A 25551-nucleotide genomic window follows, 5' to 3' on the forward strand; every position below is an offset into this window, starting at 1 on the left:
CCTTGACACCTGGCAGAAGTAACAAATCCTCTCTGAAGGAACCCAACTTTGACGTGGGCCTCAACTCTCACAGATGAAGTGCCAAGGAGTATGAGCTCAGATCAACTTCAAATTTAAAAAAGATGGTATGAAGAAGATTTAACAACAAAAAAATTACATTCCAACTGAGCATTTGAAAAAAAAATAGAAAAGCTCAGAGTCAAAGAAAAGAAATAGGGGCTGGCCCTGTGGCTGAGTGGTTAAGTTGGTGCGCTCTGCTTTGGTGGTCTAAGGTTTCACTGGTTCAGATCCTGGGTGCGGACATGGCACCTCTCATCAAGCTGTGCTGTGGCAGCATCCCACATGGCACAACAAGAAGGACCTACGACTAGAATATACAAGTATGTACTGGGGGGCTTTGGGGAGAAGAAGAAGAGAAAAAAAAAAAAGTTCAGCAACAGATGTTAGCTCAGGTGCCAATCTTTAAAAAATAAACAAGGGGCTGGACCAGTGGTGCAATGGTTAAGTTTGCAAGTTCCACTTCGGTGGCCTGGGGTTTGCCAGTTCAGATCCCAGGTGTGGACATGGCATTGCTTGGCAAGCCATGCTGTGGTAGGTGCCCCACATATAAAATGGAGGAAGATGGGCACCAATGTTAGCTCAGCGCCAGTCTTCCTCAGCAAAAAGGCGAGGATTGGCAGCTGATATTAGCTCAGGGCTAATCTTTCTCAAAACAAAAACAAAAAGAAATTCCCTCAACACTTATATAAAAAAAGAAAAGAAAGAAGAAAAAATGAGGGTCGTTAATGAAACAGAAAACAAGCAAAAGAAAGACAATTTTAACCGATTCCTTGAGAAAACTTATAAAGTTGATAAAGCTCTGAAAACTTGATCTATTAAAAATAAAACAAAGCACAAATAAGTAACATTAGAAATAAACATGGGAACAAAACTGAGTTGCTACAAAAATTAAAAATATGATAAGGGAATATTAAAAATCATTTTGTGTCCAAAATTTTAACTCTATGTTATGTTGCACTATAGCAGAGTTAATGAGATATTTTAGTCCATTATTTTAGTCCAAAATAATGAATTTGTGAAAACAAGAACAAGTTCTATATGAAAAAGTATTATTATATATAATAAAATTAATGATAATTACTTGACATCATCTAATCCATTCCATATTCAGATTTCTCCCTTTTCCTCCAAATTCTTCTTTATAATAGTTTCTCCTAACCAATATTCAATCCAGACAATGGTAGTTTATCCAGGAAGTCTATTATTTTCTTCATGACACTGACAGCAAAATTCCCCTACTTTTGTGATTTTATCTCGTTTCTCCATCTCACGTATTTCCTGTTAATTTTAAATTGAATATAAAAGATTAATTAGATCATACTTAAAGATTCTTGCTTCAAAACAATTTGTGGTGTCATGTAATTCATATTGCCTTATATCAGCAGACATATAATATTTTGCCTTTCTAGCATTACTAATACTATTATTAATCACTGAATCGGGATGATAACATCCTGATCTCACCACTAAAAACATGTTTTCTCCTTGTACTCAAAAAGTATATTTTGTGGTTATAATTTGGTATTCAAAGATTTTCTATTTCTTCTCTAACCATGTACTTTTTGGTTCTATTGTTACTTAATCCTTTCTGGAACAAGAATTTCATTAGTTGTTGAAAATTATGGTTTTCTAATTCTCCAATTTATTTTAGTTTATATTTTTTAATCTGGTAATTTTTTCCATAGTAAAAATTCCTGTCAAAACCTGGGGCTATCAGGGGGCTGCCCCGGTGGTGGTTCAGCAGTTAAGTTTGCACGTGCTTCTTTGGTGGCCTGGGGGTTGGCTGGTTTGGATCCCGGGTGCAGACATGGCACTACCTGGCAAGCCATGCCGTGGTAGGCATCCTACATGTAAAGTAGAGGAAGATGGGCACAGATTTAGCTCAGGCCCAGTCTTCCTCAGCAAAAAGAGGAGGATTGGTGGCAGATGTTAGCTTAGAGCTAATCTTCCTCAAAAAGAAAAAAGAGGAACCTGCAGCTATTGGTTTTCCCTAATTATTGTTCCAATTTGAAATACAGGATAAATCCTTAATTTTAATTTTTATTTAATGGTTTTACTTTTGATGATTTCTTAAAAATGTATTTTATATCTGATCTATATCTAAAATGATCTAGAAGCAATGAGGGTAGTTTGTTTAAAGATTAAAAGTCAAACTGTATTGAAATTTATCCATAGGAATTCACGATTTTACTCTATTCCTGTGCCCTATTCCCCTGACTCCCACCACTAAACATTTTTTCGTTTCCTTGTTTTGCAATTATAATAAGATACAAATGTACATTAACAGGCATTTGCCCTTTTTGCTTAAAAGGACACATTTTAAAAAGTTTGCATATTTTTACTAAAATGTAAAAAGTTTGCATTTTAAATTTTTTCTATTGCTCACGTATATATGCATGTATGTATATATATATGTAAATACACACATATATATATTTGTTGGAATTCTCTATCAGTGCAAAATAATTCTACTCCTTTTAAATGTCAGTATAATATTCTGTTGGGTGTGAATCACATTTTATTCAAGTTTTCCTCTTCAGCTGGACATGTGGGTTATTTCAAACTTTGATTATAATAAATGATGTCACACCAAACAAATTTGTGCATTTTTTCTCCCGTTTTTACTGATGTGAGTGTGTCTTTCTCTAGGATATTTTTCTCTGTTTGTGACTGTGGAGGCAAAGAGCAAATTCACAGATAATTTCATTGCGGTACCAATTTCCTCTTTATCGGGATTGCACGTTTTTGCCTGTATCAGGAGCTCATCATTTTTTCTTTCTGAGCGGTTGTAGCACATTTTGTTTCTCCATTCATTAATTGATGGGCATTTTTATTTTTCCTATTTGTTGGCTATTATGAATAATTCTGCCATAAAGATTTCAATGCTAATTTTGTGTGGACATAGCTTTTATTTCTATTGGAAATGCTTGGGATACGTTTAACTTTGTTTTAAAAAGGTCAAATATTTTTTACTTTCTCATCAGCGATGTATGAAAGTTCCGTTTCTCCACATATTTGCCAAGACTTGGTCTTTTAAGCTTTTGGTTTACGGCAATTCTCGTGAGGACGTGATGGCTTCTCCTTGCAATCTTGGTTTATCTTCCTGAAACTGACTGGTCAGACTGCGTTATACATTTTATTATCCTACTCTGTAGCTTCCTTCATTTTCTAAATTGGCATGTTTTGAACAGGAATTTTTTAAATATACTGATTGCATTAGCTTTTTATGGCTACTATAACAAATACTACAAATTTAGTCGCTTAAGAGAGCATAAACTTATTAACTTACAGTTCCAGAGTCAAAAATCCTAGAAGAAAGGTATTTCCTCATCTGTGGTCCTACTGGAAGCTATAGGGGATTGTTTGTTACCTTGCCTTTCCAGATTCTAAAGGCAACCTGCATTCTGCGGATTCTGATCTCCCCTTCCTTCTTCAAAGCCAGAAGCTTAGATCTTCAAATCTCTTTCTGCGTTACCTCTGCTTCTTCTGTCACATTTCCTTTCCTCCCCCTGAGCTTTCTGCCTTCCCCTTATCAGGACCCTTGTGGATTACACTAGGGCCACCCTGATAATTCAGGACGATCTTCCCATCTCAAAAATTCTTAACATAATCTCAACTGCAAAGACTCTTGCATTTTAGGTAACCATGTTCATGGTTTCTGTGGATTAAGAAGAAACGTTTTTTAGCCTACTATAAGGGTGTTTGCAAGTTTGTGGATATATCCGTGAGGGTGTTTGTGTGAAATGTGTGTCTTTTATCCATTTTATCAGATTTTTTTCCTCCATTATTAGGATTAGTCATTATTTTTTGCTACAGGTGACAATTGTTTTTCAAAATCTGACACTGAACACAGCTGATTTTTCTTGCCATGTGATTTTTTTTATTATAGTAGAATTTGGCTTTTCTTTTCTTTACAGCTTTTAAATTTGAGGCCATAGTTCGAAAGACAAACATTTTCTTTTAAATTTTTGTATATCACTTCACTTTAGATATATTTTTGTATATGGTTTAGGGATAAATTTACTTTTGTTAGGAAAATGCAAGTCTTTGCCTTATAATAGGTGAAATTAGTGCATTAAGAATTGTGTGATAGGGGCTGATCTGGTGACATAGTGGTTAAGTTCACACATTCTGCTTTAGTGGCCTGGGATTCACAGGTTTGGATCCCAGGCGTGGACCTACATACCACTTATTAAGCCATTCTGTGGTGGCATCCCACATACAAAATAGAGGAAGATTGGCACAGATATTTGCTCAGGGTGAATCTTCCTCAAGCAAAAAGAAAAAAAAAGAATTCTGTTTTATTTACACTATTTCTACCATATTATTTGTGTTCTTCTTTCTAATTTTATAGTTTTAAAATATTTCACTATTTGATGTGTTTTCTTTGATTCTCTTCTCTTGTGTTTGTTTATTTTGTTCCTTAGGAAGGTGTGCATTTTTGTCCCACTGATCATTTTTGTAACTGTAAGTTATGTAATAAGCTTAATTACCCAATTTTAAACCATATATAAAAATTCTACACTGTGACATCAATAAATCTCTTCTCTCTCCAGTTTGTCTCCAGCCATTTAATTTTATTAACTTGTTTATCTTTTTGCTCTTAAATATATTGATACATCCCTTTTCAGGCTTAAGTGATATCCTTTGAGCTTCAGCTATAAATAAAGAGGAACTCAGCATATCTACCCTAACTCTAACCTCCATTTACCACCTACTTCTCAATTTCTTTTAATTATTTTATTTCTACATGTTCAGAGAATACAACACATATATTCTGTTGTAGTTACTTGGTATATTGAGAAAGGTCTATTAGAGCAACATTCTGTTAGCTCTAATATATTAAAAACTAATTTTCTATTGCCTTCATATGTAAGGGACATTTAACTCTAAAATCCTTAGCCGATGCTCCATTTCCTAGCAATTTGGTAGGTGTTACTCCAGTCTCCTCTAGAACTGACTGCTCCTGTGGAAAGTTTGAGGCCACACTGTGCTTTCCCGTTGTAAATCTTTGATCTTTGGCCTGGTGTCCCAAAGGATTCTTTATTTATATTAGAATTCCGTGATTTTACTCTGCTATAACCAAAGTTAATTATTTTGGGCCAATTTTCCTTCGGACTTGGTATATGTTTTCGACATGCACCAGTAAGTTTTATTTTAAATATTTTATGTTATAGTTTTTTTCCGTTGAGGACTGCAAGGATAAATGTTTATTTTCTTTAACATTCATATCTATCACTTTCTCTGACCATTTTAGCCTTTAATTGCTTCAGTCACTGCCCTTGATTGCCGCGTTTCCAACCTCTATGAACTTTATTATTATTATTCTCGTTATAATTATTTATAAGTAGTGACTGATTTCTCTTGCTCCCTGTCCAGTTTTACCTTCACTGCTATGTTGGTATTTTTCTTTAACTTTTCTTCCTACTTACGTTTCATCTTTCCTTATTCTCTGAGGTCCTGCATCTTGTTTTTGTGTTCCTACCTGGAGAGATGATTACTTGGTTAAAGTCTTTGGTTTCTTGTTTTTGTATTTATTTTTAAAATGTGAGGTCAAACTTTTCATCTGGTTCCTGGTAATAGTTTTCTAGTACATATTCTCCCCCTGCCATGTGGATTCAGCTTCCTTGATTCTTCATTGTTTTTTAAATTGTAGAACCTGATATAGATTTTAGACTTCTGGGAACCACACTTCATACAGGGGATTTCCTGCCTGCTCCATTCCTTAGTTTAGTCTGTATTTACTATTCCTGCTTTTACAACCTAAAAAAAGGTTAGGTTTAGTGCCTCAGACTGTGTCTGCCAACTCTGGCAAGTGTAATTTAGAGCTGTGCAGGCTATTTCTGAACCTGGAGCAAAGCACCTTCTGTCCCTCGATAACTCCCTTCTGAGGCCAGCCGCTCACTGATTGCACTGCTCTTTGGGAGCTTTCCACCTTTGTCCCAGGGCCTAGTTTTAACCTGTTTCCTTGTTTCGCTGGACATGGAGTTAAGGTTTTTGTTTCTTATGTTTTCCTGTAACTTTGGGATTATTTTCCAGAATGTAAGTTAGGAATTTTCACTTTCTGGTATCATTTCTGAACTGAAAGCCTATGCATTGCCTTTAGATTTTCTTTATATAAAGCAAAATAAAATGAAAACTATGTTTTCACCATTTTTTAAATTAAACTATAAATATAATGATTTTGAAAAGCATTGCTTTTTTTTTAAATTGAGGTGACATTGGCTTGTACAATTATATAAATTTCAGGTGTACATCATTCTATTTCAATTTCTGTGTAGGCTACTTCATGTTCACCACTCAAAGTCTGATTACCATTGAAATGTGTTGTTTTGATTTGATCAGAATATATGACTATAATTGTTCATTTTGAAGTTTACTGTAAAAAATAATGAAATTGAAATTTTAGATTAAGAAATGGATTTCATGTTAACTGATTGAGTGAAATATTGAAAATAGCCATTAATATTTTAAATAAAACAAAACAAAAAACTATATTATAGGGCTACTAGTCCTTCCATTTTAGAACACATGTACAGAGCCAGGCTAAAATAATTTCCTGGAAGATGTAATATTAAGCAAGTGGAGTTAGCTCAAAATGGCTAGGGAACAGCACGAAGGAATCTGTCTGTGTTAGTAAGGGAAGCGCTAGGTTCACACTAGTAACTTATTGTCCCAGTTAAAATGGAGGATCTCACCTGTGACTAGACTTAGTCATGAGCAATAGCAAGAAAATGTCGGAAGAGGAAAATCACATATTCTAGGTTAATGATTGAATATGGGGCAGTACTCCATTGCGGAATAGGCAGGCTTTGGTGTAATCCCAAGCAAGAACAGAATGAATGTATTATTCAGATTTAAATGATATAAAGTAAAGGAAAAATGTAATGTTCATCATACATTCAAATAAATAACTCATTAAAGTCATGATATATATATATATATATAGCAGTTATTCTTAATTCTTTCTTTCGCACTGGTTTTTCCTCCATTTATGACTTTAACCATTTGTTGCTTAAGGTAGCTTAATGGAAAACAACAAAAAATGAGTTGACTGGAATCTGCTTAACATTTAAAATAGTATGTCTTTATAAGATCTGGTATTTTAATTAGCAATAGCAAAAAATTATTTGTGACATGTCTCATAATTTATCACAACACATACATATGTTTGCATGTTGTGGGAAAAGTTATAAGGATCTTTCAAATTTTAGGTATCAGAATATTAACTTTAATAGTTATACAGAATCCTCTCTGTCCAAATAGTTATTTCTATCAATGTCTGTAATAATTATTAGGATGACAGAATATTAGTTAAGAATTTTGGAACCTGTACTGATTTAAATTGTTCTAACTTTATACATATAATTTTACAGATAGAGTGTTTAACCTAAATAAAATTCCCTCATGCATGTATATTGTAATATTGTAAATATTATTCAACACACATACACACAATGCATGAATGACAAAGTTAGAAAGCTCTATAAGATCTTATTTATTTTACATTTTAAAACTTGTGAAAATACTAAAGCCATGTGACCAAAATAATATTTTCTACTTTGATACAGTCTGTTTTTATTTTACAAATCTCCCTCTGTATGTTTTGTTCCTAGTCCATGTCTTATGACAGAGACCTTCTTAGTCTAGAGGAATGGCCCTGGCTAACCCTAAATTAACACTGGTTATGAACATGCTAGGATCTATTTGCACAGGGTGAAGAAATTTTAGAGGAAAAATTTAAACGCACGTGTGCCTAGAGTGAAAGACAATAAGAAAAGAATATGCAAAGATTATCCTGACATCATGATCCCATGAGTTTCGAGCTCTACAGAGAGAAAAACTTAACACATTTGTGTTCAACATAGGGTTGACTCAGAGTCGAGAATATTGAAAGAAATGAAGCACTATTTTTAGTTATTTAAATCTTTTGCAGGTTGGTCCTGAAAGGTGGCACTCTAAGCAGCTTTGCTCCTTTGCAAATAAGTAATGACAGGTTAGCAGTGGAAATTTGAGTGTCCAGGACGAGAAATAGATGCCCATCAGAAATTTGGCAGCAAACAGCAAGGGCCACCTGTTTCTGATTTAGGATATAAATATGAATATGAAATCATTACCACCCACAGACTCGTAATGACTGAGGAAATTTGAGTTACATTATTACTTTTTAATTCATTCTACATTTTCAATTGCTCTAAATTCACAGTTAAATACCATTTTTGTTATCAATTTTTTATATGCAAGGTTTTTAAGTTTGTTTATTTTGTCCCATTACATTAATCAAAGTATTTGCTACTAATTATACATTTGTAGAAAGACCTCTTATTTTGCATGAGGCTGCATATGTTGCATTTATTACCCTGCATGTGCATATTAAAAAGAAGCGATAATATGTTCGCTGGTAGAGAAGAGCTAGATGCTAAATTCTCCTTTTTTCTCTTCCTTGTGTATGCCTCCTTTGCTGGGTCATCTATGTGTATGTCTATATCATCTATATCTATATCTGCATCCACATCTATCATTATCTAGATGTCATATAATTAACTCCAGTGAATGTAAGTTGCAGAAGTGATTTAAACCAATTTCAGGACCTAACCTCCAAGATGGTCTGTTGGATTCTGCTTTACCCCTTTCTCATTCCTTGAAGCTGAAACAAACAATTAGAGATGCCAAAGCTACAAGACGGAAGGAGCCAGGAGTCCTAAGACAGAGCTTGGAGCAAAATCCTCAGGAGAGATACCTGGCTTTTGTTTTTTGATGCTACGTGAGTGAGAAATGAACTTTTATTTTACTGTATTACTAATATTTTATGGGTTTTGGTTATATTAACTAGCATAACTTCCCAACTAATACACATTCCTTTGAGTGCTTTTCATTCTGTAGCAACAGAAAGGGTCCTTTTTTCATTTGTGTACAAAGCTTTCTCTTTTTAGGTGGTTGTAGATCGAGAGTGACCAAAATGATATGTTTAATTGTGGTGAATTTTCCATACAACAAAATTTACTGTTCTTAATTACACAATTAAATAAGTTCTGATAAACATACGTATTCATGTACCGCAAGTAGCTATTACCCCAAACATTACATAGAGCAGTGCCATCACCTGAGAAAATTCTCTTATGTCTCCTTCAGGTCAATTTCCATTCCCGTAGTACCCGACACCACCACCACCACAGGCAATCTCTCTTCTGATACTGATTACCATATATTAGTTTTTTATGTTCTTGATTCATATAAATGAAATCCTACAATCCATACTTGTCTGTACTTATTTCTTTCAATCTACAAAATACCATCGGATTTCATGTTTTTGCATGTATTGGCAGTCTACTATGTTTTATTGCTGAAGAGTAATTAATTGTACGAATACGCTGCAATTTGCTTATCCACACACCTATTTGGGTTATTGCTTTCTTCCCCAGGTTCTAGGTATTGTGAATAAACTACTATGGATATTCATTACAAGTTTTTCTGTGGACTGTATTTTTTAGCAGTTAAATTGCTGGAAAATATTTTAGGTGAATGTTTAACTTTTTAAGGAATTTCCAAATAGTTTTCTATAATTTTATGCCATTTTGCACACCCAAGAGCATGTTTGATAGCTCCATTGGTCCACATCCTTGACGGTAAATTGATATTGTTCGTATTTGTTTTTTGTGTTTTTCAATATTAGTCATTCTAGTGAGTATCTATGTCAACATTAGTTTAATTTGGATTTTCCTAACAGACTGTTTTATGGGGTTATTGGCCCTCCATACTTCTTCATTTATGAAACGTCTGGTCCTGTCTTTGCCTATTTTTATAATTAGGTTGAAATTACATTATTGTTATTTTTTTTAGGAATTCATTATATACTCTGAGTGGAAATCCTTTTTGGATATATGTTGTGATAAATACTGCAATTCAGCCCCCTTTATTAAAGATTTATTGACACAACTTTTGGGACTACTATCAACAGACAGCCTTTGTTGTCAACTTCTTCAGGAATTGCCTCAGCTGTAGAGATCCACTTCACTCAAGATCATGGTCATTTTTGACACGGGCTACATTCGAAGACTGATGGATGTGGGAGTGCACAAGTAGGAAAAACTTTGAAAGTCCAGAGCTTCTTATGGAGTCAGACAACTTTCTTGTTGTGCCCTAGATTTTAGCTAAAGTTTTTTCTCTTTACAACCATGCTTTCTTCCCTTCCTTTCCGCAGGTATATCATACACTAAACTCTATCTTAGAGTCTATTCATCAGGTATATAAGCCTATGGCATGTGATACCAAGAAAGATCAAAGAAAGATGGCATGAGGATAGGATACTGGATCTGGATTATTTGACACCAGACTGACAATGAGGACCCTATCATTGGTTATAGGTGAGACACAGATATTCCTTGGTACGGGTGGTAACTAAAACTTTCACTGTTAGTGAACTGGAATGGTAAACCAATGAAAGAGGATGCATTACCAGGTGTGATTCTCTAGGTTTTTGCTAAATATGGAGGAAATAGTAACTAAGAGGACAATGTAATAGTATGACATTGCTGAGTTTGACTGATGCTTTGGAAAATGCTAATGAAAAGCTGAGAGTAATTAATTGCTAATTAAAAGCTAATTATGAAAACTGATGAGCCTTCTTGGTAACTTGCAAATAGGTTCTCATCTACTACAGTTGGAAGACAGGGAACTCTAAAGTACAGTTCATGGTCTTCAGAATATCCAAGCTTCAAAGAAGTTTAAATTCTTCTCCAAGACAAGTTTACTAGGCTAAGTCCATGGTCCTACTTGGAAAAGAACGAGTTGCTGACTCATGGGATGGGCACAACTTAGTTAATGTCTCAGAAAACTTCGAATCCTCAGATTATACATGCTCTGAACATGCATAAGTGGCTCACCTTTCTGTATAAAGAGCTAGTACTCACCACTTGTTTGGAAGTAATGCTGAGGTTTTTCGCCTTCAAGACATATGCATTCCCCACACCCCCAAATCTGCTTCCCCTCTCCTCCCAGGTATTGGCCCTAAACAAGCCTTAATCTCCACATAATGCAGACATGGTTGTGCTGAGCCTGATAGGGAAGAAAAGGGACGGTGCTCCAAAGGAGCTACCAAACCTAAAGCCAAAAACATAGACCAACAGGAACTAAAACAATGTGTATGCAATTTGATTTTGAGGGTGACTGATGAAGGAAGGTCTAGACCAAAAGGTTGGATGAGCAAGAGTCTGTTGATTAGAGAGTAATTTCCTGGCATACAGAATTTAACATTGCAACAAGGACCTTTGGAGATGATGTGAAGTCGTTACTAGGATAGCTCCTAGGTGCATAAAATAGTGATTGCCACACCAAGCGGTGGAGAGTTACTGTGACAGTCAGGAGAAGAAGGGATTAAAAGGCTCAGGGTGGTCATAATGGATTGGGTATATTACATAAGGCTGGGAGACCCACAAAATGATTTTGTCCCACAGAACTGCCAGGAGCACACAATTTATGAAGGCCATAAGGAATACACTAATGAGAAGGGCACATGCATTAAGAATTTCAGTGGTGCCTCACATCTATAGCTCATGGCTAGAGGTAGGAGGCACTATTACAAAAATAGGTCCATGGATAACAGTGGGTCTAATAGGACTCTGAAATTATGAAGGTCAGTTGGTGACACAACTAATTGAATCAATAAAAACATAATTATGATATCAGTGGCAACCTCAGAGAGGCAGTTGGTAAAGGGTAGAAGGGTAAGGGTGGAAAGGGTACTAAGTCCTTATAGAGGTCACAGAGATGTTTATTAGAAATTAGTATTCCTATAAGCAAATCAGATGGACCTACAAGGGTACTATTCAATTCGTATCGTTAAAACAAATCAAGGATGAAGGTTCAGGAGGCTGAGAACAGTGCTCCAAGAAAAAAGGCATAATCACTTGTCCAGTTAATGAACCTGAACTGGTTTTGAAACCTGAAAGAAAATGATTGAAAAAAGCCTCATCTCCAAGGGGAAGGAGTTAAGCATACATCACAATGATCACCTAATCCTTCCCCAAAGGGATCTACAGTCATTCACTTAGATAACAGGACACTAGGGAAAGGGGACAATCTATTTCAAGGGCTGATGGACAAAGGGTAGGAGTTAGCATCAATGCCCAAAGACTCAAAGCATCACTATGGTTAAGATCTCAGAGCAAGTTGAGGTCGGGGGGGGGGGGGAGGGGGGCTAAGGGGGCATGGCAAGGATCTGGCATCACAGTCCTTCCACTGTACATTCCCCTGAACGTAAAATTAGAATAAACATACTTGGTAATTGGCAAAAACCTCATATTGGGTTCTTGGCCTCTGGGATAAGAGTCATCACATTTGGGTACTTAGCCCATTGTTTAATGAAGTTATTGGGGCTTTTTGTGATTGCATTGTAAGAGGTCCTTATATATTTTGGAGATTAACCTCTTATCAGATATATGTTTTGCAAATATTTTCTTCAGTTTCATAGGTTGCCTTTATACTCTCTTGATTATTTACCTTGCTTTGCAGAAAGTTTTTGGTTTGATGTAGTCTCACCTGTTTATTTTTGGTTTTGGTTGCCTATGCTTTCGGTGTCATAACCATACAATCATTGCCAAGACCAATATTAAGAAGTTTTTCTGTGTATTTTCTTCTAGGAGTTTTACAGTTTCATGTCTTGCATTTAAGTCTTTAAGCCATCTTGAGCTGATTTTTGTGTATAGTGTAAGATAAAGCCCTAGTTTCATTCTTTTACATATTTCTCCAGAGAAAACATAGAAATGGCCAACAGGTACATGAAAATGTTCAAGATCACTAATCATCAGGTAAATGAAAATCAAAACCACACTGGGGTATCACCACACGCCTGTCAGGACAGCAATTATCAAACAAGCAAAGACAACAAGCGTTGGCGCTAACGTAGAAAAATTGGAAGTCTTGCACACCGTTGGTGGGAATGCAAAATGTTGCAGCTGCTATGGAAAACAGTATGGAGATTCCTCAAACAAATAAAAAGAGAATTACCATATGATCCAGCAATCCTACTTCTGGATATTTACCCTAAACAATTGAAATCAGGATCTCAACAAGAGTTAGCGCTCCCATGTTAACTGCAGCATTAGTCACAGTAGCCAAGATGTAGAAACAACCTAAGAGTCCAGTGACAGATAAATAAATAAAGAAACTGTGGTATATACATACAATAGAATACTATTCAGACTCACAAAAGAAGGAAATTCTGCAGTATGTGACAATATGGTTGAACCTTGAGGATGTTATGCTAAGTAGAATAAGCCAATCATGAAAGAACAAATACTGTATGATTCCATTTGTATGAGGTATCTAAAATAATCTCATGGAAGCAGAGGATAGGATAGTGGTTGCCAGGGGCTAGGAGGAGGAGGGAATAGGGAATTACTAATCAATAGGGAAAAAGTTTCATTTAAAGAAGATGAATAAGCTCTAGAAATCTGTTGTACAACAGATTCGTACATATGAAGAACATTATGTCTCAACTCAACAATGGGTTGTAGACAAGGTTTTAGGGGGTGTAGCTCATGTTAAGTGTTCTTGCCACATCAAAATAAAATTTTAAAAAAGTCATTATATTTGGTATTTCCAAGTGAAAGTCACACTTTTCAACTCTCCACTCACCAAAAGAGTAAATAAAACTATATTGTATTCCAAGAATTTGACCAATTTTAAAGTTCTAAAAGATATATGCTGGTGATCACTGTCATATAATTTTATTCACAAGTCTCACCTCTGCCAAAACCAAAAAGATACTGCTGAAGCAAAGTAGGTTACCACAAACTCAACCAAATATACCCCAAATAGTAGCCACCATGATATCTTTACTAGAGCAGATTAGTAAAGCTTCATACATATTGTATTGTACCATTGAGCTGATGAATAAAGTCTTTTTTCTATGACTGTCAGGACTGTACAAATTTACATGGAATGGACAATATACATTAACAGTTTTGCTCTTGTGCTTTGTTGGCTCTCCCACTATCTTTCATAGTCTGAAGAGATCTGGGCCATCTGGACAGTCCAAAGAACATCACCTTGATCCACCACACTGATGATGTCATGATAACTGGACCACAGGAGGAAAAAGGAAATATCACATTTAAGGCCTTGGTATGCATAGGTACTCCAGAAGCTAGGATACAAACCATAAAAAGATTCAGGAGCCTGACAGTTCTATAAAATGTGGAGGGCTTGAATGGCTATGGGCATGCCAGGACAAACTAGCAAAAATAGAATACATGATTGCATCTTGCACCTGTCACCATGATGGAGGATGCACAGTGCCTGGGAGACTTCTCTGGGTTTTGGAGGCAGCATATTAAACACCTGGGAATACTACCGTGACTTATATACTGGGTGACATAAAAGCCTGCCTGAATTGTGTAAGGACCAGAATAGGAAAGTGTTCTGCCGTAGGTTCAGGCTGCAGTGCAAGCGGCCCTGAACTTCAGCCATAACACGTGGCAGATCCTATGGTATTAGATATATCAATAGTGTGAAAAATTGTCATGTGGCGTGTATAGCAAACCTCTAAGGGAATATCAAAATGCAGACCTCTAGATTTCTAGAGAAAGACTAAGCATCTGCAGCAGTGAACTACACACGTTTTGAAAACCAATGAGCACTGCTACTGAATCTTGATGAAAATGAAGTGACTGACCATGTGGCATCACAATGGCCTATCATGACCTAACTTCTGTCAGACTCAGCAAATCATAAGATCAACTAGGCTCAGCGACAATTTACTGTAAGTTAGGAGTGACAACTATGGAATTTCAAGATAAATAAGACCAGAGGGCACTAGTGAACTCCTGGAGCGTGTAGCAGATCCTCACATCATCCATTAATGTTGTGGAAATGCCCTTCCTTCAGCTCACACATAGGGTTATCTGGGGAATCTTTTATAACCAATTGATGGAGGAGGGAAAGTTCAAGCTTGGTTCACAAATGAACCAGCTTGATACCTCGGTGCAAGCCAAAAAGAGAAAGCAATTGCACAGCCATTTCACTTAGGGATAACATTGAAAGAGAGTGGCAAGGGAAAATGCTCCCAGTGGGCAGAGAATGGTGGACATGGCCATCTAATTTATGTGGAAAGAGAAGTGGCTGGAGTATAGAATGTATATGGATTCAAAAATCAGTTGTGAATGGCTCGGCTGGATAGTGAGCAGCTGTAAGGAGAAAGATTGTAGGATTAAGAATACTGCAAATAATTTCTGTAATTTATGTAATATTTATAACAAAGTGTTAAATTCTTCATATCACATGTTAACATTGAACAGAGAATATTCTCCATACAAGAGGCACACAAGTAGAAAAATACCTCGGCTGTTTTTTTATTTAATTTTTTCTCTTAAAAAATGTAAATAGCTTGAGGGCAGCTCAGGGTTTGGATACCAGGCATGGACCTAGTATCGCTCGTCAAGCCACACTGTGGCAGCATCCCACATAAAACAGAGGAAGATTGGCACAGATGTTAGCTCAGTGACAACCTTCCTCAAGCAAAAAGAGGAAGATTGGCAATAGATGTTAACTCAGGGCCAATCTTCCTTATGCACACAGAAAATTGTAAATGGCTTAATACACTATAGAAAGTTGGCAAAATGATATGAACTTAAGAAAAAACTGAAATGACCACTAAACAGAGACCTTAAAGTTTGCAGAAGACTTTTAGGATATTCCTGGGTCGGCAATCAATTCTCAGGCTCCATGTCACTTTGAATGCTCGCAAATATCTTGAGATGAGGCCACTATGGGTTTGCGCTTCTCAAGTTTCCCATTTTATTTCCTTCCAGGCTCAGACTCCTGAAGTTTTCCTGGTTTTATTTCCTCCAGGATATTTCCTCTGTTGGGGCCAGCCCCAGGTTCAGCTGGCGTCCATAACTGGCAAATGAAATCAGGGAAGAGAATGTTTCAGGTTGAGTCACGTCAGAGGGCGCTCCCTTCTCTGAAATTTTAGTTCTTATTGCTTCACGACTTTGAGATACATTTAAAACATGATTTTTGTAATACATCTAATTGCTCCTAGTTTTTGCAGCAAAGCATTGATCTGTCATGATCAACCATATTATGGATGGAAGTGGAAATTCCTATTACTGATTATAATTTCAAAGTAGTAGCTCGATTCGCAGATATTTTTGATATGCTAACATAAGTTTTCTCAACATAGAACTAGACTTTGCTTTTTTCTGCATTTAAAAAGGCACAAGGATGAGGACAAAGTCAACAAAAAAGCCTCTATCCGTAGAGGTTATTAAGTACAAAGGGACTTCACAGCCTTCATTGCAAACCCTGCATCAGTGCCAAGTGGTAAAGCATTTCAGGAATAGAAAGGTTGTTAAGGAACATACACTTTGAAGTATTTTATTTGGATCTGTAAATAGCTATGATGGTCCACAATCTAGAAAATTGAATATAATCAAGTATGTTATTTGTATGCTCTGAGGTTGCTCAAGAACTGATGAATACAGGCAGCCTTAAATTGAAGGCCAAACAAATGCCGAGGAGAAGCAATATAGAAAAAGAAAAGGGCTCAAAGATCATGAGGTAGGAAACTATGTAACAAGTTGTTGATATCGTCTCAGGTCGGTCATACACCTGTAGATCACCAGCACTCTGAATGCAAACTAAGAAGACAAGCTAATGGAAAAAAAAGAACCAATAGAAGGAAAATGAGGAGAAGACAATAACAACATAGAGGAGGCAGTAATGTCAGTATTTACCATAGCGAAAATTTTAGAACAAGCAGAAAAGCAGCTTTGTGAGGAGGCTAAATTTCCACAAAGGTAAAGGTTGATACAAAAGAACAAAAATGGATTACAATGTAGACTTTGAAAAATGACATTTTCTTCAATGTTCTAGGATAAAATGCCTAATATTCTTTAGCTGTCTCATGTCCACAATCCCCCCAAAGCCTTGATTGAAAATGCAGAAGAAATGGTTGAAGAAAGATTAAATTCCTCATCGAATAAAATGGGATTAATAAATTCAAAGGCAAAATTAACACTAATTTCTTTTTTTTTTTTTTGGTTTGTTTTTATTTTTCATTTTTCTCCCCAAAGCCCCTTGGTACATAGTTATGCATTTTCCTTTTTAGTTGTGGGTCCTTCCAGTTGTGGCATGTGGGACACCGCCTCAGCATGGACTTCTGAGCAGTGCCATGTCTGCACCCGGGATCCGAACCATCGAATCCGGGCCACCGAAGCAGAACGTGTGCACTTAACCGCTGCATCGCTGGGCCAGCTCCCAATACTAATTTCCAATAGGCACAGGCTTATTATGTTAAATATTTCCAAATCATGCCAAAATTCAACGCAATTTTCTGTTTTAAATTTACTAGGTAAGGGTGACTGATGGAAGGGAAGAAGATGAAACTTTTTTTTTTAATGTTACGGCAGAAAATCATCTCTGTTGGAAAAATAAATTACACTATCCTCTGGAATTATAGCAGAAAACAAATGTACTATATAGAATGTAAAATGTTAGAATCTGGGAATACCTCCTAATGGTAAAGTATAATTTTGAATCTAGTATAATTTCTTAATGATGGGTAATTCATAGGAAAATTTCCTAAGACAGCGATTTATACAGTTGGAAGAAATAAAGATGAAAATAAATAGAAAAAGTAAAAATTTTCAGTGATTTTATTCTTAAAGTAGATATATTTTCATAGTTAATTCAAGAAATTAGAAAATAAAAAAATAAGAAAAAATGTAGTGAAATGATAGAGACATATGAAACAATCAGAGAATTCTTCCTGGATCTTAGATATAAAATACGTGTATATGAATTAGTTGCCGTTGTTTGTGCATACAAAATAAAAGTTTAAAACTTATGACAAAATATCTATAAGCATTCTGCACAGGAAAAAGGAAAATGTAATATGATTTAAAAATATCTTACAAGGAAGGGAATCAAAACTGTAATTAATTACAAATTCATAAAGTTTTTATGTAGTAAAGTTCACTTTAGTGGTCATTGAGGGATATTAAAGAAGAATTAAACAAACTGAAAGGCCTCCATGTTTTTGGATGTGAATATTTTAATTAATAATATTATTATACTTCCCTAAATTAATACCTAAGTTAGATAAATTTCAATTATATCAGCAGCATTTTGTTAAGCAGATTCTAATATTCATAGGGGAAAATTAACCATAACCAGAAAAATTCTTTTAAAAAGGACTAATGGATGAAGGATAGCTTTCCCAGACATTAAAATATTTTACATCTAAAATATTAAAAAAATATATCTGAGTACATGAATAGCCAATGATGTTGATTGATGGAAAAATCTAGAATTAGGCCCTAATACATAAATGATGTATCTCAAAGCATTGAGGAAAAGGTGGATTATTCAAAGACTTTTGAGACAACTAGGTAGCCATATTGGAAAAAATAATTAAATCTGTAAAGTCACCTTATGCCAAAACTATTTTAAATGGATTGAAGATTTATTTCTTACAAATGGATCCAAGAATATACTGGAAGGGTACACAGAAAAAGAAATCTAAATGTGGAATGTCTTTGGAAGTATGACAAAAAGCACCTAAAAATATAAAATTTTGATATTTGTTATTACATACAGTTTTAAAACTTGTCTATATGAAACTGAATAGAAAAAACTTCAAGGGAAACGGGAACTTGAGAAAAAATATTTGCAAGTAATAATACAGAAAAAAGACTGATTAACATAAATAATTCTTAAAATCACAGAGTAAAAGGCTAACAATTAAATAGCAATATAAAATATTGGGAAAGATACAAATAGAAAAAATTGGGGGTTTTAAAATGAGAAATTTTTCGAGGTCACTCATAAATGCATATAACTAGAATTAAAAGCCATTTTTAAACTATTCAATTGATGACAATAAAAATATTGAAATCTCACTCTGTGGTGTTGCTATAGAGAAATTCATATGTTGCTAGTAGGAAAGTAAACTGGAACGGTTTCTGTGGAGAACAATTTGGGCAATATCTCTCAAAATGGAAATACCAGCAATTATACTTCAAAAAACGTATCTTATAGATTTGCTTGCCGATGTGTGAACTTCCGTTTGTGTGAGGATGTTCATTGCAGCATCTTTTGTAACAGCAAAATTGCAAACAACCTAAATGACTTTAATTAAATAATTGCAGTCCAACTACATAATGGAACACTCCACAATTTTCACAGAATAGGGCAACTCTGTCTTTATTTGGAATAAACTTCTAGAGATTGACAATTGTAGAAAAAGAAGGAAGAGAAAAATAAGTATAGAATACAAACGTTTGGTTGTGTGTGCATGTGTTTGAGTGTGTGTTTATTCTTTTATAATTTCTTGAGCTTTGTATCATAAAATCAACTTTGTAATGCGAGGTAACTTTGTATTACTATAAAACTAAGTAATCTATTTAAAAATACGGTAAGGATATGTAAACATTGAACCCCAATTTATCCCTAAATTTGGACCTCTTCATTTTCTAACCAAGTCCATTATAGTTTTATAAATGACAAAAGTTGCTATTGTCTGTCATTTTAATTTTCTTAAGACGTGAAAACTGCTGAAGATCTGATATTTATTTTATCAAATTATGTTAACCACAGCTCAGACTAGAATGTTTTTATAACTTCGCCTGATATTTGAGCAGCACATGATTGTTCACAAAGAGCTTGACAAAAATGTTATTTTCTCATACATTAGGACTGCTTACCTAATGAATTCATGTATAAGTTTTATGCATAGCTAATATTTTATGCATATGTATTATACGTATATAAAATATATAATATATATTAAATATATAAAATGCATGCATAATATGCATATAAAATACATATATAATATATATGCATAAATATATATGCTAGATTTTTATTAATTATAAATCATGATAATAATAATGAGTACAAACTGATATTTTGTGATCTACCATAATAAAATACTGCCTCTGTAAGTCATTACTGCTATTTCTCAGTCAAAAAAATGCAAATTATACTGTTTCTCAGACAAAGGAATTTCTTGGGTTCTGATTGCTCTCTGCTGACGAACAGATGGATTAGTAAATAGCAGATGGTTTTATGAGTAGTTCTGTCACTTTAGCATCTAAAATGCTCTACAAGCCAAAGCTGTAGAAGTTTGGCCTCTGCTCTTGTGCAGCAAGCCTGCTGTTAGCCTGGTTCTCTGACTGGGCTGCTTAGCAAATTGTGGTCTTCTGACTGAGCATCATGGCCAGGCATATACATCTTCCCTTTATATTCATATATTGTCCAGAAAGCCTTCTTGTACAAAGAAGGCGTAATAGGACTTTATCCTAGTCAATAACACAAGTCGAATCTTTGTATGCTGTTTTTATTGAGTTGCTTTTTATCATTCTGGTCTTTATACCTGTGCCAGTTTCTACACTGAGAATGCTACCATGTGTTCTTTTAATTTAATAAACCCAAGGAACTATCTTATAATTTTAAGGATAACACATGCTTATCGTAAACACACACATAGAGAAGGGTATGCAGAAGCTAGAGTTATCTCACCAGCTATATTAAAATAAAACACAGAATCAGAATATTGACATATAATCTTCAAAACGTCTTCTATACGTATATACAGGCATACATATCTAAACATACACAAACGTATTTTTACATCAGTAGAAAATTTTATTATGATATTTTCTAACCTATTTTATTTATTTAACAATTTAAAAGAGATGTATTTCCTTGTCAATAAATTAAATATCTATGCTATTATTTTAACTACTGCACATCATTGCAGTATAGACATGGAAGGTATAAGTCATTCATTATTTTAGCACATTTATATTTGTACTTCTTCTCATAGACAATATTTGTCATCTTTGGACATAGACCTATGTACACTTCGCTTATGGAGTACTTACTAGATTCCAGACACTGTGCTAAGAACTTGACATGCATTAATGTAAGTATTCCTCTTGACAAGTCTGTTAAATAGGTAGTTATTACTCCCTAATGATTGATAAGGAAACTGATCTTGACAAGTCTGTTAAATAGGTAGTTATTACTCCCTAATGATTGATAAGGAACCTGATCTTGACAAGTCTGTTAAATAGGTAGTTATTACTCCCTAATGGTTGATAAGGAAACTGAGTCTTATAGAGGTAAAGGTACAACTCAGCTAATTAGAGTATAAACTTCAGAAGCAGGGGAGCTCGAAAATTAGGGTCACATTATTAGTTCAAATTTCATCAACTTCAGGGAGCTGGCCAAGTTTTATATCATGTTGATGAACCTCTGAGTACTTTCTCCTTAAAGAATTTCCTATTCTTCAGATCAGTCTGGCATAAACTGCCATTTTGTCTGCTAAATTTTCTGCTTAAAATGACCTCTATTCCTGGTACATATTGTGACACTTTTTGTTCACATTAATGATGTTTTTGCTCACTGACTTGGCCTAGTGACCTTTGCCACTTGGCAGAGACTGTTCTTCTGGATCCAGGTTACATCCCTGTTTAGGGGAAAATCAGCTGCATTGACAAGAAGATGGTTCTAGAAAAGTACAATGGCATGAAGTTCGTTCCAAGTAAATGGGTCTCCTCTCTATATTTCATAGACATTTTGACCTTTTTAGTTAGCAATATTTTAGCTATGAAAAAACAAAAAAAATGATATTGTGACTATATTTTATCCTTTCTAGTTCTATCCCTATGCCTTGGTATGCTATTTTATTATATTAAGGAACATGGCTAGCGGATAGATATCAAAAATCTCTCCTACTATCATCCTATCCCTCCAGCCTATGTTCTTTTGTTTTAGGTGAGTGCTCTCAAGAATGCCCTCTATTCATTTCTTACAATGTCATAACCATAAGAGGGATTGTTTCTCCTCTGTGTGAATGGGGAAAAATTTAAAATAAATAACTTGAAAGAAATTGTATCTGCATCTAGTAGCATACTCCCAGGTTGTGTATATAACGGGCAATGTTCCAGAATTTTTGTCTTGATAAAGCTTCTACCTCTGATCCTGCCTGTTTGGCTTCTCAATGGGAATTTCTATGCAGGTGTTTACAGAACTTTATTTATGCTACCATCTTTCCAGTTTGACTTCTGGATGGCAACTCTGAACAGCATTAAATGCAATGACGTGATATCTAAAGTCTGTCAAATTCAGGTTGGTTTCAAGGGAGAAAAAGTAACAGAAGACTACATTAGTGTCTCAAAACCCACTGAAGTTCCTAAGGGAGCTTAGTGAATAGTAACTGTAAACATCTTTGATGAAGTTATGCCTGAAAAAATAAAACTCGAGCAAATCACATTGCTACTACAGTTATTTATTCTACCCTTCTACATCCTCAATGAAATCTATAAATAATACAAAATTGGAAGAACATACAGTTACCATTCATATATGCATGAAACTTCATAAATATGTTGTTAGATATAATTTAAATTGGACCAGACTGAAATAAAACTTCAAGAGTCTTATCGTAACTCCCTCTCTATAAAGTTGGTGGCATCAACTAGAATGTGGCTTGTCCCGAATCACCAACTAATGAGGGGTTATTCCAGAAAAAATTCCCAAAACCTAGAGAACTTAAGATATTGCCCAATTACAGGGGCGTCACTCACATTATGTTTACGTAAATAGTGTCCCCTGGAGTATCAATCAGGTAGGAAAAGTTAGTCCACGTGAAAAGGGAGTTAGAACAGATGGCAAGGCAGTTGACTGGGAAGAAAAGATCTGATGCCGGAAGAAATTAATGAGATTGTCTTGAATGTGAAATCAATTGTTTCCACATAAAGAAAAGAGATTTCATGAAATTACAGTCATCATCTGAAATCGCAATTAATTATAAGATTGATGTGAATTATCAGTAAACATTTATGATTATATGCCTATGGTGAAATGCTTATAGGATTCCATGGTTGCTTTTATATTCATATTAAATTTGAGTAGTATTAAAGAAGTGCAAAGTGAATTAGAACAACAAATCACCAATTTCGACACATTTAGTTGATCTGGGGTTTCCTGTTATGGATAGGATATTTTTTCACTAGCTATTGTGAAAGATAACTATGAAGTCGGACTCCAGTTTATGAAAGAACAAATTGCTCCGGAAAATTACATGTATCATGGAAGTTAATAGCTCAACATCCAGATATGCAAGAACAGAGCAAAGATCTCTTGCGTTTGAGTAGTAACCATAGGTTTGAATCTCCGCCAGCCTTTTTCTACCATATGGAATGGTTACATTATTTAACTTTCCTTTTTCTTTGTATTGTGGTAATATAGAATAGCAATCTCCACACATCATTATTATAGAAGTTTAAAATAATGTGTGTTGCAGGACCTGGAGCATTATAATTTCTCAGTAAACACTACAAACAAAATATGTCACCCATAAAACTGTATACCTATTAGGTTGACGGGCTTCCTCAGGAGCATCAGCCATCACCACTGCAATCGCAGTCACAGTCAAAGCAACCACAATCAATTCACCCAGAGAGGGTAGGCTATGATTTCAGAAACAGCACAGTGCAGCTGGGAGAGTTCGTGCTTAGCCCCACCACTCTCACTTTTAATCAAACAAAAGAAGTGTTTTGCAGCATACCTATGTTACCACACTTATTCTGTGGAAATTCAGTTTTGACACATATGTTTTGCTTTGCAATGACTTTCTCAAGAACATAAGCTGCCTTAATATGATAACTGTATAATAAACTGTGACTATTTCCAATACGCTAAAAATCCTCAATTATTTACAGATAAATTTGATAAATGTAAAAGTTGGAATATTAAGAGAATAAACTCATTGCCTAGACTTTTAAAGGTTTTAACCACAAATTCTAAGTATCACTAATGGTTGTGGTCATCATACACTTAACAGTTTCTTTTCAATCTTTACTTATTCTCTGAAATGTATTTCAGCCTGAGGTCTCTGAGCATTGATGCTAAGACATGGGCTTGGATGGAAATAGTTTACTTGAGAAATCATTCCAGGAAGGAGTAGTAAGTGGCAGAGGATGTAAAACAAGGAAGGATGGAGAACCTGTTCAACAAGGCTTTATGGTGATTGCCAGCTGCTCTGGACCAGTGCTCCATTCCATGAAACTTTCTGAGAAACCCAATGCCCATCTCAGAATGATACACCCATTGGCCTCCATTCATCGTTGATCAAAGAGGCCTCAGAAGTGGCTGTGAATTTCCAAGTGTTCGTATGTTAGTCCCTAGTGGGTTATCCCAGGTGTCCTACTTCACTATCTCAAAGAAGCACAGGGGCAAAAAGCAAGAGTTACGTGTCTTTGGTCCAAATGCAAAGAACTGTTGGGTGGATTTGAAGCTGGTTGAAGCGGTAGTAAAGGCAGGAGTAGGAAGAGGGAATGAAAGGATTTGAAAAGGGTTATAAGCGCTAATGCAATCAGATTATTGTGCTAATCAAGGATAGTAACCATAATATAGATTATATTATTTAGGTTAATTGAGGAAAACTCTTAATATCAAGGTTAAAACATCTTCCATAAGGGATTTATATAGAAAATTTTTATCTAAATACCTATTTATATTCTTCTTGAAGCACTATAATTCTTCATGTTTTTCTACCCATGGGGCAATTTCTAGCATCTCTTATCAGTCACTTTTCATCCTTGCTTTCTAGTTGAAATTCCATAATGTTCTGTTTGGGGTGCAGTACATTCATTTTAACACTTTTAACTACAATGAGACAACTTCCTTTGTAACTCTGTCCTAGATTTGACTTAGAATCCAATATTCTAATTAAAATTAAATGTTTCAGTTTTGCTTAATATACTACACAGGGGTTGCAAAGAAATGCCTACCCTTGTAGCCAATTTAAGCCTACATCTGAGTACTGTTTCAGTCTTACCAGCAGTGCAAGTTTATAGGCAGTCATCTTTCATCTGGAAAAATGAATCCAGCTGTGTTGCCACTAAGAACTGGTGGTGTGCAGTATGTTAAATAGCATGAAATTCAACTAAATCCTGATTACAATGTGCAATTAATGAGATTACTATAACTATGTTAAGCATGGTAAATTTATGGGATACATTTATTAGAAACATATTTTGTGCATTTTTAACACAAAGTTTTCTCCATTATGAGATTGTTCGTCAAGATGGAAATTTGAAGAAAACCATAACAGGCCCTTTTAGGAGAGAGGTCTCTCGTGTTGAAAAAGTACGGTGAGTTTTGGAGAAGCACAGTCTGTGACCATTGGGCTCATTTTTTAAATTAAGAATTTTTAAAATAGGTGTATGACTGGGATTAAAAAACAGTAGGTGTGTGATCTTGAATTTAGTTTAGATAAAATGATTGTAAAACTCCAGAACAGCATAGAACTAATACTTTAAGTTTTTCCCATCTTACATGAATATCTGGGTTCTGAGCAGCTCCACTTCCATACACACTATACAGATCTATATAAGCTAATACGAAAGTCCAATTGTGTCCACACCGAGTCCAATGTGATATGCCGATATGCACAAGGAATAGCGACTAACAGAA

The sequence above is a fragment of the Equus asinus genome, chromosome 24 (assembly GCF_041296235.1).
Source record: "Equus asinus isolate D_3611 breed Donkey chromosome 24, EquAss-T2T_v2, whole genome shotgun sequence".
Lineage (NCBI taxonomy): Eukaryota > Metazoa > Chordata > Mammalia > Perissodactyla > Equidae > Equus > Equus asinus.